Source organism: Muntiacus reevesi, chromosome 11 (genome assembly GCF_963930625.1).
Source record: "Muntiacus reevesi chromosome 11, mMunRee1.1, whole genome shotgun sequence".
Taxonomy (NCBI): Eukaryota; Metazoa; Chordata; class Mammalia; order Artiodactyla; family Cervidae; genus Muntiacus; species Muntiacus reevesi.
The window spans coordinates 52,744,903-52,757,988 of record NC_089259.1 but is presented as its reverse complement, the minus strand read 5'-3'; positions in this window follow the sequence as shown (position 1 = coordinate 52,757,988).

The window sequence follows — 13,086 nt, the reverse complement described above, 5'->3', positions numbered from 1 at the left end:
TCTGGAAATTCTAAGCCCAAAGTGCTGCTTATCTGTAATATAATACATGATTAACAGTCTTTCAGTATAATCTTGATGTCAGAATGATAGGTCAAATATAAATTGTTGTTTCTGCTCATATTAAAATCTAATCCCTCTCTGTCTTTTAACCTCCTTCCTTTCTGATGATATGCATGTGAGTATTATAAATCCAATTCTGAAATAATGTAATTTCTTTCTTTACTTAACTAACTGTTAAGGTCACAGTTGATTAAATTGAGACTGCAAAAGTGTATATGTTTACTGAAAGCTCCAACTAAAGGTCAATGGGAATATAAAGCAGGACTTTATAGTAATATAAATATTAATTTTATTATAATGAAAAAGTTGTGAAATTCTCTGAATTTCTCATTCTACCTTTTTGCATTTATTTAAGATTATTCACTAAATTGAGGAAGCTTGTTTGACAGAAAAAGAAAACAAATACCAATTTTTAATTCAAAAATATACTTAATCTTCATGCCAACATATATTATTTTAATTGTTATTTTATCATCAGTAGTAGCAACATCTAATTACATGGCATTGTCTATTTCAAACTCAAACGGCATTAACTAGATTAGTCTTTTCAACAACAGCTTGAGATCAATGCTATTATTTTTCCAACATTTCAGAAAAGTAAGGAAAGCTGAGATTAAGGTACTTAACAAAAGTTCCACAAAGATATGAGCCATGTTGAGAAAAGCACAAGATGAGAAATCAAGAATCCTATGTACTTTTTTTCTTCTGCCCATTTCTAAAATCAGATAGAAAGATATGTGATTTGGATATTCTGTTCCCAAAGAGTTGATAGACTGAGTTCATACTGCTCAGACATTATTTTGCAATAGATACTTTATTTAATAATTCAATCCTGTGTTGTTAGTCCTTTACCTTTTTATAGTTAAGCAAACTGAGATTTGAGAAGATAAAGTTTCCCAAAAATATACATTGAGTGGTTATAGGAATTAAACATATACCTTTTTCAGGCCTAAATGGTCAAGTTCATTCCATTATCCTAATTCTTAACCTCACAATTTTATATCATAATGATGATTATGTGCTATACTTGATTAAAATTATTCTCCAACATCAACATTTCTTCACAGACACTGAAAAACTTTAATGGTTCTATTAAATGACTTCTGTTCCAAATAAAGAAATTTAATGCAGCTTGTGGTTTATTGCCCTACTTAACTTCTCATCAGTGGTTGATGGGATAGGTCAGTTCAGTTCAGTTCATTCATTCAGTCATGTCCGACTCTTCGCGACCCCATGGACTCCAGAATGCCATTGTCCATTGCCAACTCCCAAAGTCTATTCAAACTCATGTGCATTGAGTCAGTGATGCCATCCAGCCATCTCATCCTCTGTCGTCCCCTTCTCCTCCCACCTTCAATCTTTCCCAGCATCAGGGTCTTTTCAAATGAGTCAGTTCTTCGCAGCAGGTGGCCAAAGTATTGAAGTTTCAGCTTCAGCATCTGTCCTTCCAATGCATATCCCGGACTGATTTCCTTTAGGATGACTGGTTGAATCTCCTTGCAGTCCTAGGGACTCTCAAGAATCTTCTCCGACACCACAGTTCAAAGGCATCAATTCTTTGGTGCTCAGCTTTCTCTATAGTCCAACTCTCACATCCAGACATGACTACTGGAAAAACTATAGAGTTGACTAGATGGACCTTTGTAGGTCAGCCTCCTAGAAATACTCTGCTTTCCTTCTTTCAGTAAAGCACACTCCTGGTATGTTTTCAGCTTCTGGCTTCCTCAGATGTCTTCATTTACTCTTTAAATTGTGGTTTTTCACAGGTTTAATAATTAGAGATGGTTAAATTTAGTAATTAAACAAAAACATGAAATCTCTTATTTTTAGAAAAATAATTGGAAAAAATATGCATATCTCTGTATGTTAATATTTTCATCAAGAATAAAATCACTCTATTATTTAAAAACCTCCTTATATATTTGGCTCACATATCAGCCAGTTATATTCATCTTCAAATGATATGGATATAATATTTTGAAAGACATACTGTTTATACTGAAATATAAAATTCCTCAAGGAACTGAGAAATATTCATTGTATGTTGGTCTTTATGGAAATGAAATTTTTGAGGGACTGTGATTCATAGGACTTTAGTATTGATAATCAAATAGTCTAGAGAGTGAATCTAGGGTCACTTCCTGTGAGTATTGTGCAGAAACTAAAAGTGATACTGAGGTTGGCAAAAATACTTAAACCGCTACTATATTTCTTGTTTAGGAACTTAGTTGTTTCTTTATCACTATAGAAATAATATGTTTTAGCATCCTATGTTTAACCTGGGTTCTATGAATCTAGTGAGCAAAAACACTGACATTAAACTGAATTGCATTGTTTATTTACAAAAACACCACTATATGAAGGGACTTGAGAAGATATTTTCTTTAAATCAGATAATTTTCTACCAGTAATATAAAAGAGAATGTAGGTATGATCATAGGAAAAGAAATGAGAAACAACAGTTAAAAATTTGAATTGTGGAGCCATAATTCTTGAGTTAGTATCTAGGATTCACTATGTAATAGAGGTGTGACCTTGATCAGAAGACTTAATGTTTCCATATCATATTTCCAGATTAAAATTTGAAATTCTATATACTCAATAATAGTGGGTAAGTAGTGTTGCTGACTGGAACTTTTAAAGATTTGTGTATACCTGTCCTCTACTAAAAAGTTGCTGTTCCATCTTTTTAAATATCATATGTAAGGCTGTAAGGCTACATTACAAACTAAATAGTTCATCACTGCTCTTAATTTCTCTTCAGCCCTATTTCTAGAGTGATTTAGCTACAGTAATCCATATTAGAATCTCTTGTTCATAAAGAAATATTTGTCCTCACATACTGGGAAACAGATTTACTTTCTCCTTCAAATGTGGCCTTTGTTTACCTGATTGATGCCATCTCCCATTGTCTCTCTTAAATATTGCACTCAGGTTATACATAATTTGTTGCTACTTTTCCAAATAGGAAATAAGTGGCTCAGTGGTAAAGAAACTGCTTGCCAATGTAGAAGATGTGGGTTCTATCCCTGGGTCGAGAAGATCCCCTGGAGGAGAAAATGGCAACCCATTCCAGCATTCTTGCCTGAAAAATTCCAGGGATAGGGGAACCTGGTGGGCTGCATTCCAAGGGGTCACAAAGAGTTGGACACAACTGAGGATGCACTAGCCAATAGATGATAAGACTAGGGTAGTATTCTTTCCGGAATACACATCTTTACAAACCATCTTCTCTCTACCAGAAGCATACAACTTCCTTCAATTCAGGTCACTTTAAGAGTGTGAAAGTGATTTCGAAAACATTTATCATCCAAAAGTGCCTCAATTCTTTCATCGATTGTATTCTGTTGTCTGCTAAAATTCCTGTTTTTCTAAAACTGGAATTATAGAAAAATGTGAGAATAAATAGGTAAATATCAGTCAATAGGAAGGCAAATATAATATCATTAGAAATTAGATTAACTGAAGTGGAGTGAATGTTTGAATGGCTTCAAACATTTTGGCTGGAGAAACACCCTTAGTGTAGGGTGAGTACGCATGGGGGAAGAATTTGTTAAATAAGCACATAAAACAGTGACTTCCTAGAGACAGACACTGGAGACTATAAACTGACCAAACTGCCAGTGTATCTTCTCACTGCACACAGCCCTGAAGAAACTTACAAAGTATTGACTCTTTCCCAAAGGATAGATGCTCAATTTTTATAATGATCCAATTTGACTGAGAATGGGGGGTTGCTATTTTAGGGATCTCCTGGCTTTCCCAGAACATCAGAATTCATTATTTCCTGGGCAATTTCATTTGGTGCATTCAGGTGCCCAAAACTAATTCATGGAATCATCAAATGAATTATTTCTATGTCAAAGGCAAAAAACTTATAGGGGTCCTTCATAAAGGGTAGTCCTGTCTTTATAAACAAAATGTAAGGGAAGAATTGAAAGTGCCAAATAAAGTTTTAGTAAATAATATATGTCATATAGATTATGATAATAATACGTCTTACATCTAAATCACACAATTTAGAAAAGAGTTGACTGTATCATCAAATGTCTGCTACCTTTTCCCATCATTTTTTAACTTAATTTTATATGTTGACCAAAAATCTGGAGCACAGAGTAATAAAAAAGCTAAATTAAAAAAATATTTTAATTAAGAACATTAATAATAGTGAACTAATATGAATGAATTATACATGAATGGAAATATGTATATTTGCAAATATGTATGCATTTGAGAAATAAGTAAAACTTATTATATAGATACTGTGATTAATCTAGTAGTTTAAACAAAGATGAATTTCTCATAGCAGATTTCTGTGTGTGCCTGCGTGCTAAATTAATTCAGTCATGTCTGAGTCTTTGCAACCCTACTGACTGTGGCCCTTCAGGTTCCTCTGTCCATGGGATTCCTCAGGCAATAATAATGGAGTAGGTTGCCATTCCCTTCTGTGGGGGATCTTTTTGACCCAGGGATCAAACCTGCATCTCTTGCATTGCAGGCAGGTTCTTTAAGTGAGCTATCAGAAACTAGTGTGTGCATAATCCAGTCAACTTGAAGATCATGAGATGCCTGATTTTTCTTAAATTAGAGACTAACAGCAACCCAATAGTAGGAGTACTTTGGGAGAGATCTGAGATAGGGCTGGAAATGTGGCTTATTCTATAAATTAGGTAGGCCATAGGCCCTTATGAAAACATATTAATCTTATATATTACAGAACAAGTGGAGGACGATCTTCATCTTTATGCACAGGGATGGAGCTAGAGAGCATGCATAAATGATCTTATAGATGGAAACACAATAGTAAAAAATATTTATTCATGCTTTAAAAAATTAACATAAAGTACTGCTAATGGCCTAACTACCAACTAGAAAAAAATACTGTAATACTGTGGAATAAAGTTTAAGTTAAGAATATACACCCACACTCATACACACACATATATATATGTGTGTAAACATATCGTTGAATCACGTTCTTGTATACCTTAAACTAGCACAACATAATAAGTTAATTATACCTCAAAAAAGTGGTTAAAAAAAAGAAGAAAGGAAGAAAATGGTAACTATGTGAGGTCATGGATATGTTAATTATATTGATCGTGGTGGTCATTTAGCAAAGCCATGTATTCCGTGTGTGCTCAGTCATGTCTGACTCTTTGCAACTCTATAGACTGTATACTCTGCCAGGCTCCTCTGTCCAGGGGATTTCCCAGGCCAGAATACTGGAGTAGGTTGTCATTTCCTCCTCCAGGGATAGAACCCGAATCTCCTACTTTGGCAGGTGGATTCTTTATCACTGTACCTGGTAAGCCCAGCAATGCATACATATATCAAAATGTATGTTGTATGTCTTAAATGTATGCAATTTGTATTTGTCGATGCCTCAATAAAGACAGAATAAAGGGGGGAAAATCCTAGATAGATAGAGAATCTCTTTTTAATTCACATAAAATTTGCCAATTAAGGAGACTTTAAGTGAGACAGTTCTGATAGTTAATTTGCATCACCTTCTTTTCAAACTTACCCTTTTTTTTGGTCAGTAAAGAGAGTAAAATAGAGATTTAGAAATGGTTGTCTGGCAAAAACACATTCCATCCTATCAAGTATTAAATGCAATATGTTCCATTTCTCTTTGCCTTTGAAGTGTGAAGGCTAATTGTTCTACACTCCTTCAGTAGCAAATGTTTTCACAGATCACATTGCCATTTAAAGCTGCAGAAACACAAATGAAACTCCATAAGTCATCTTGTACCAAAGGAACGAGGGGACGCTGTGACCTGCATCGCTTGTATGTTGCTGGCAGTAGAAGGTGCTAAATTTAATTTGAACTAAAGCTCTGAGGAAATACCCGAGATTAAATGTCCATGTTCTTGAAGTCTTGTTTAACTTACTTAGACGGAAGCAATATTTATTTTTTTTTTATTTTGTAGTGTCACTGTTGCCTTATTTTTGTATACACTGTTAGCTCACAATACTCGATTATAGCTCATATGATGACATTCAGTTAGCTGCAATTGATAAAATTTGTCAAAAGAGAAATAAGGATCTCTTCTAGATTTAGAAAGTATCTATATTTCTCTTCAGGAATATGGGATTGTAAAGAGAAACAAACTGTAATACATACCCAGAAACAACTAAAGATGATATTAGAATAAAAATATTTTCACGAATACAAAACATTGAAGAATGTACAATTTACAACTTGATAGTCATGTTAGGAGCTTTGCAGACTTTTCAAATGCTTCCTTGTCAGTACACTCTGAAATCTTGCCAATGTGACAGAATATTACAATTTATATGCTGTACTTGGAATCACTTTTATTAGAATGGAAATGGAAGTAAAAGTGAAGTTGCTCAGTCATATCTGACTCTTTGTGACCCCATGGACTGCAGCCCGTCAGGCTCCTCTGTCTATGGAATTTTCCAGGTAAGAATACTGGAGAGGGTGGTTGTTTCCTTCCCCTGCAGATCTTCCCAACCCAGGGATCGAACCTGGGTCTCCCTCATTGCAGGCAGATTGTTTACCATCTGAGCCACAAAGGAGGCCCCTTCCTTTCATTAGAATAATTGTCAGTAAAATAACTCTCAGTAAATATCAACGAGGCCATTGCTCATTTGATTGCTAAAATTTTGAAATTTTTAATTTGTATTACATCCAATGCTTATATTTATCATGTTTATATATAAATGTATAAAAATATATTTACATAAATATATTTGTATAATGTATATTTTATTATACTTTATTTTTCAAATTTATAGTATATATGTCTAATATAATATTTTTGATATTTGTATTATATTAAATTCTAACATAATGACAATGACACTGTGAATAAATTTGCTTCATTTATAAAACCACTTGATCTATCATAACTCAATCAGTGTCAGATAATCAGATGTTAACATTTAGAAACATAAATATTCATCCTACTACAAAAACAAAGTTTGCATCATTATTAACATCTTCTGACAAAGATATTCCAGGTAATTTTGCCTGCAATTATGGGGGCAATGTATGAACCAAAATCAACCCTCTTTCATAAGCATATATAAACAAACTGAAAGGTTATGGGCCATTCTGTTCAGGATTTATTGTTAAACTTGATTTGACTCGCAATTATATTGCTTTCTTTAAAATACAAAGGAAATGTTGCTGACTTTTCTGCAGCCTGGATTACAGCACATGGCCTAGGTCAGTGTTGCTCAAGGATCAGGAGAAGTGGAGAAATTTGGAGTAGTCATTTTGAGGCAAGATTGTGCAGTTTTTGTACAAGTGTGAGGTGTGATCCAACAACTTCATGCTGTATGTAGATTAGGAGGAGGAAAGCTACCCCAGGCTTTGTCTTTAAGATCACTCCTGTTATATTTTATTTGGTTTTTAATTTTTTCCAGCTAGATAGCTGTAGATACCTAGATACTTTTTTTTTTTTTTTTTTAATTTTTTTATTTTTCAGTGGGTTTTGTTATACATTGATGTGAATCAGCCATAGAGTTACACGAATTCCCCATCCCGGTCTCCCATTCCACCTCCCTCTCCACCCGATTCCTCTGGATCTTCCCAGCCCAACAGGCCCGAGCACTTGACTCATGCCTCCCACCTGGGCTGGTGGTCTGTTTCACCACAGAAAATATACATGCTGTTCTTTCGAAACATCCCACCCTCCCCTTCTCCCACAGAGTTCAAAAGTCTGTTCTGTACTTCTGTACTCTAAGTAATAAACTTGTTTTCACAGAGAAAAAAAAAAAAAAAAAAACTGAGCCAGTTTGCTGTAGAGTACAAATTAACACAACATTGTAAATCAACTATACTCCAATAAAATGTTCTCAAGAAAGAAAAAAAAAAAAGATCACTCCTGTTTTGTTCCTCGAGCTTCTGGTCTAGGTCCTCAAAGCGCCGTTGCTGTCAGGTACAGAGAAGGGTTGTATCTTTTTGTTTGCTTTGGCTTTTACTGTCTAATCCCTATCTCTATCCCATGCCCTTCTCAATCACAAATGGTTCATTTTAGAAACAGTATATGACTTCTTGTTTCTGTCTATGCACTTTTTCCTCCAAAATTGAAACATAAAATTCATTGTACTCTATTTTCTAATTGTGTAAACTAGTGCCGGCAGCTTATCTGTCAGTACTCTGTGATTTTGTCTCCTCATCCACAGACTGGGGATGATAATGATGATTATGATGATGACTTAGTGTTTTCACAGTGCTTCCAAATACCACTCCTCATTCAAGGCATTTTTCACATGCTAATTTATTTCTGTCTCATAACAACTTAGTGGAGATACAGAGAAGGAAACTGAGGTATGAACGTTTTGGTAACTTACTAGTTATGGTAAGTTACCAGTTTACTGGCAACAACCAGTAAAGGACAAATATAAATAGTTTGTTTTAAATCCTTCTTTGATCTTAACTGAAATGACACCCACTTCGTAAGATTTTTATAAATATTAAATGAATAAATACATACATTTGCTTAGAATAGCTCCTAGCACATGGTACAACCTCAATAACTGCTAGCTATTATAATCATCATTGAGTCAGCAAAGAGCTGACTCATTTGAAAAGACTCTGATGCTGGGAAAGATTGAAGGCAAGAGAAGAGGGTGACAGAGGATGAGATGATTGGATAGGATCACCGACTCAATGGACAAAAGTTTGAGCAAACTCTGAAAGATAATGAAGAACAGGTAAGCTTGGTGTGCTGCAGTCAATGGGGTCACAAACAGTTGGTCATGACTGAGTGACTAAACAGCTTAGTCACTTTGATTTTGCTATTATTTAAAATTTCCCCAGGGTTACACATAAAATTTTTAATTCTCCAACTAGCTAATGTCATATATTTTGTAAACTACAGATCCAAATGTCCTAAGATAGAACATTTGTATCTGTTATAAATAAAAAGGCTTTAGAAATTCTCTAACATCTGTTATGGCAACAAATAATATTTGGTCTTTACTGAGCATGTATAGAAATAAGCATATAAGAATACTAGAAATGAATTTGTTCAAAGTACAACAAATATTTATTGAGCACATAATTTAAACAATTGGACAGTAATGAGATCAAACCAATCAATCCTAAAGGAAATCACTCCCTGAATGATCATTGAAAGGACTGATGCTAAAGCTGAAGCTCCAATACTTTGGCCACCTGATGCGAACAGCCAACTCAACAGAGAAGACCTGATGCTGAAAAGGATTGAGTGCAGGAAGAGAAGGGGGCAATAGAGGATGAGATGGCTGGATGGCATCATCGACTAAATGGACAAGAGTTTGAGCAGACTCTGGGAGATAGTGAAGGACAGGGAAGCCTGGTTTGCTGCAGTCCATGGGGTCCCTAAAAGTCAGACATGACTGAGTGACTGAACAACAACAAATTTTTAAAATAATAAATTCCAAATTTTTATTCTTATTAAAATAAGATTGAAACTATTGCTATATCCCCATATAACTTAAATTAAAAACATATTTTAGGTTGTGGGGCTTTTCCTTTATTCCCTAGAGTAAAAACTTTTAAGTTCTTAGGATGATGCAGCAAATTAAGTCTCCCAAACAGAGACTACTGGATAAGAAAATCAGTTACTAGATACATGGACCTCAGTCCTTAAGATTTCTTAACTCAGCATCAGGAAGCTTTGGAGCTTGAGATTGTGATCATTAAACAAGAAAGAAAAGTGAAAGTTGCTTGGTCTTAGGCTCTTTTTGACTGCTTGGACTATAGCCCACTAGGCTCCTCTGTCCATGGGATTCTCCAAGCAAGAATACTGGAATGGGTTGCCATTCCCTTCTCCAGGGCATCTTCCTAACACAGGACCTAAACCTGGGTTTCCCTCACTACAGGAGAATTCTTTACTGTCTGAGCCATTAGGAAGCCTGCCATTCTGAAACAAATAGACTTTTTAATCATGTGACTATAAAGTTTAGCAGAAGCGTAAGTTTAGAGTTTGAATCTTAACTCTGCTTGTTCTACCACTTTAGAGAGATATCCTAAAAATGATGGTCATTAATTTTGATAACTGTAGAAATATTGATTCCATAAACTTGTTTTTAGGTTAAGTAAGAAAATAAATATAACAAAAATATTGTCTTGACTCAGTACATATTTATTTTAACCAGTAATAAATTTTATTGTGTGAAAATCAAAAGTTTTAGACTTAGTGGTGGTTTTCCTGAATTTTAGCATATATACTTTTTGAGAAATATGACTTTTTAAATCTATTGACTAATGTTATAATGTTTTTTGTATTATACTCAAAGTTAGAGGTTGGGTTAGTGAATGTTGTCATCATATTTGTGTAGATAAGGTATTCAAACAAAGCTTAATAGATTGTATTGTCTCTGCTCTTATAGTAGTCTAAAGGAACTTAATGCATAACTTTTAGAATTGAAAACATGCTTTCTTCTTTTTTTTTTTTGGCTGTGCCACACACCTTGCAAAAATCTTAGTTCCCCTACCTCCCAGGAAATGAACCTGGGCCCTTGTCAGTGAAAGTGCAGGGTCCTAACTACTGGATCCCCAGGGAATTCCTGTAAGATACTTTCGGAAATAGTCTATGAAAAGTTTTTAGCAGATGCATAGAGTCATGATAGGGAGAAGATGAAATAAACATAATTATATAGATTTAGAATACAGTGTGCTTTGAAATGTTGTGTTAGGTGATTGAACTTTACATTTTTAGTTACTTCTTTCTTAGCTTCTGTGTATGCTTGCTTTATATACTACACTAAAACAGGAATTCCGTTATGGTTGAAACAGAAAGCTTTTTATCATCTAAGAACAGTTCTATTTTCAAGCTTTCTGTAATTCTATTTATCATTTAGATTCATTTTAAGGACATACCATTTGCATTATTAATGACAAGGACTTTTTTTATTGCTTTGGCATTCTAATGCATTAAAGCAAAAATAATAATTCCTTTAGTAGATAGAAACAATAACAGTTTTGTACATTTTACTGCAAAAATAGCTATAAATGCAAGCATAATGTTGTATTATGTGTTTTTAAAGGATAAATTATTTATATTAATATACAACAAAAACAATTTGTTATTTTCCACTGTATCAAAGCCAAAAAATGCAACATATTCATTCAGTTTAATAATAGATAATATGTCACACCATTTAGAGAACCATGTGACTGACAGAAAGCAAAATCTTGTTTTTTATATCTATCCAAATTAGTGCTTTGTTTTCTTACCAGAATATATTGTACCCATTAAGATCCATTGCAATGACTATATAATATATTTATTCATCATTTCATTAATTTGTTCATTTGAACTAGAGAAATTTATTCAACAACATGAAAGACGTGGAGGGTGTTTATTTAGAAAGATTATTTTCATGTAAAAAGTTTCAACACATTGAATGCAAAGAAATCAAGGAGACTATTGCCAACTGAGTTAGAGGAAGAAAGGAAAGAAGAAGGGAGGCAGACATATTAAAGAGAAGTAGTAATATACGTCAGTAATCCCGTGGCTATGGGAATATGGAAATGTGAGAAGAAATTTATAGTCTCAAATATAGTTTCATATAAAAATGCCAAATCTTCACTCAGTTATTTGTAATCTTCCCCTGTCAAGCCTAAAATTGTTTTACCTCCTCAGCTTTCCTCTATTCCTCCTCTTTTCATTCTTTTGTAATTTGCAGTTTGAGCTAGTCAGTCTGTAGAAGAGAAAAATCATTTTAACAGTTTTAAGTAGAAAAGAAAATTATGGAAAGGAAACTCAGAGACTTGGATATCACACTTCAAAGAACAATGCTGAAAAATGCACCCTGAGAGCCCCTGGAAGCTCCCCTCTGCCTCAACTACCTGATAGAGGCGCTGCCGTTAGCGGTATCTCAACTTCTTCCACTACTGCTATGATAAACCAAAGCTTCCATTGCCATACTCCCAGATCCCTTGCTGTTGCCATGCCTTCGTGTTTGACACAAATGATTAGTATTTGGGGTTATGAGTTCTGACTTCTGTCTTCTGGATCGAATGTGGTAAAGACCTTTCTTTCATCAGTTCAGTTCAGTGTCTCAGTCATGTCTGACTCTTTGCGACCCCATGAATCGCAGCACGCCAGGCCTTCCTGTCCATCACCAACTCCTGGAGTCCAACCAAACCCAGTCCATTGAGTCGGTGATGCCATCCAGCCATCTCATCCTCTGTCATCGTCTTCTCCTCCTGCCCCCAATCCCTTCCAGCATCAGGGTCTTTTCCAATAAGTCAACTCTTCACATGAGCTGGCCAAAGTACTGGAGTTTCAGCTTCAGCATCAGTCCTTCCAATGAACACCCAGGACTGATCTCCTTTAGGATGGACTAATTGAATTTCCTTGCAGTCCAAGGGACTCTCAAGAGTCTTCTCTAATGCCACAGTTCAAAAGCATCAGTTTTTCGGCGCTTAGCTTTCTTCACAGTCCAACTCTCACATCCATACATGACCACTGGAAAAACCATAGCCTTGACCAGACAGACCTTTGTTGGCCAAGTAATGTCTCTGCTTTTTAATATGCTATCTTGGTTGGTCATAACTTTCCTTCCAAGGAGTAAGCGTCTTTTAATTTCATGGCTGCAGTCACCATCCACAGTGATTTTGGAGCCCCCAAAAATAAAGTCTGACACTCTTTCCACTGTCTCCCCATCTATTTCCCAGGAGGTGATGGGACCAGATGCCATGATCTTAGTTTTCTGAATGTTAAGCTTTAAGACAACTTTTTCACTCTCCTCTTTCACTTTCATCAAGAGGCTTTTTAGTTCCTCTTCACTTTCTGCCATAAGGGTGGTGTCATCTGCATATCTGAGGTTATTGATATTTCTCCTGGCAATCTTGATTCCAGCTTGTGCTTCTTCCAGCCCAGCGTTTCTCATGATGTACTCTGCATATAAGTTAAATAAGCAGGGTGACAATATACAGCCTTGATGTACTCCTTTTGCTGCTGTTGTTCCATTTTCAGTTCTAACTGTTGCTTCCTGTCATAGCAGGTACTCAAAATTCTGCCAGCAACCCCAAAGTTTGAAATAATCTATTTCTGT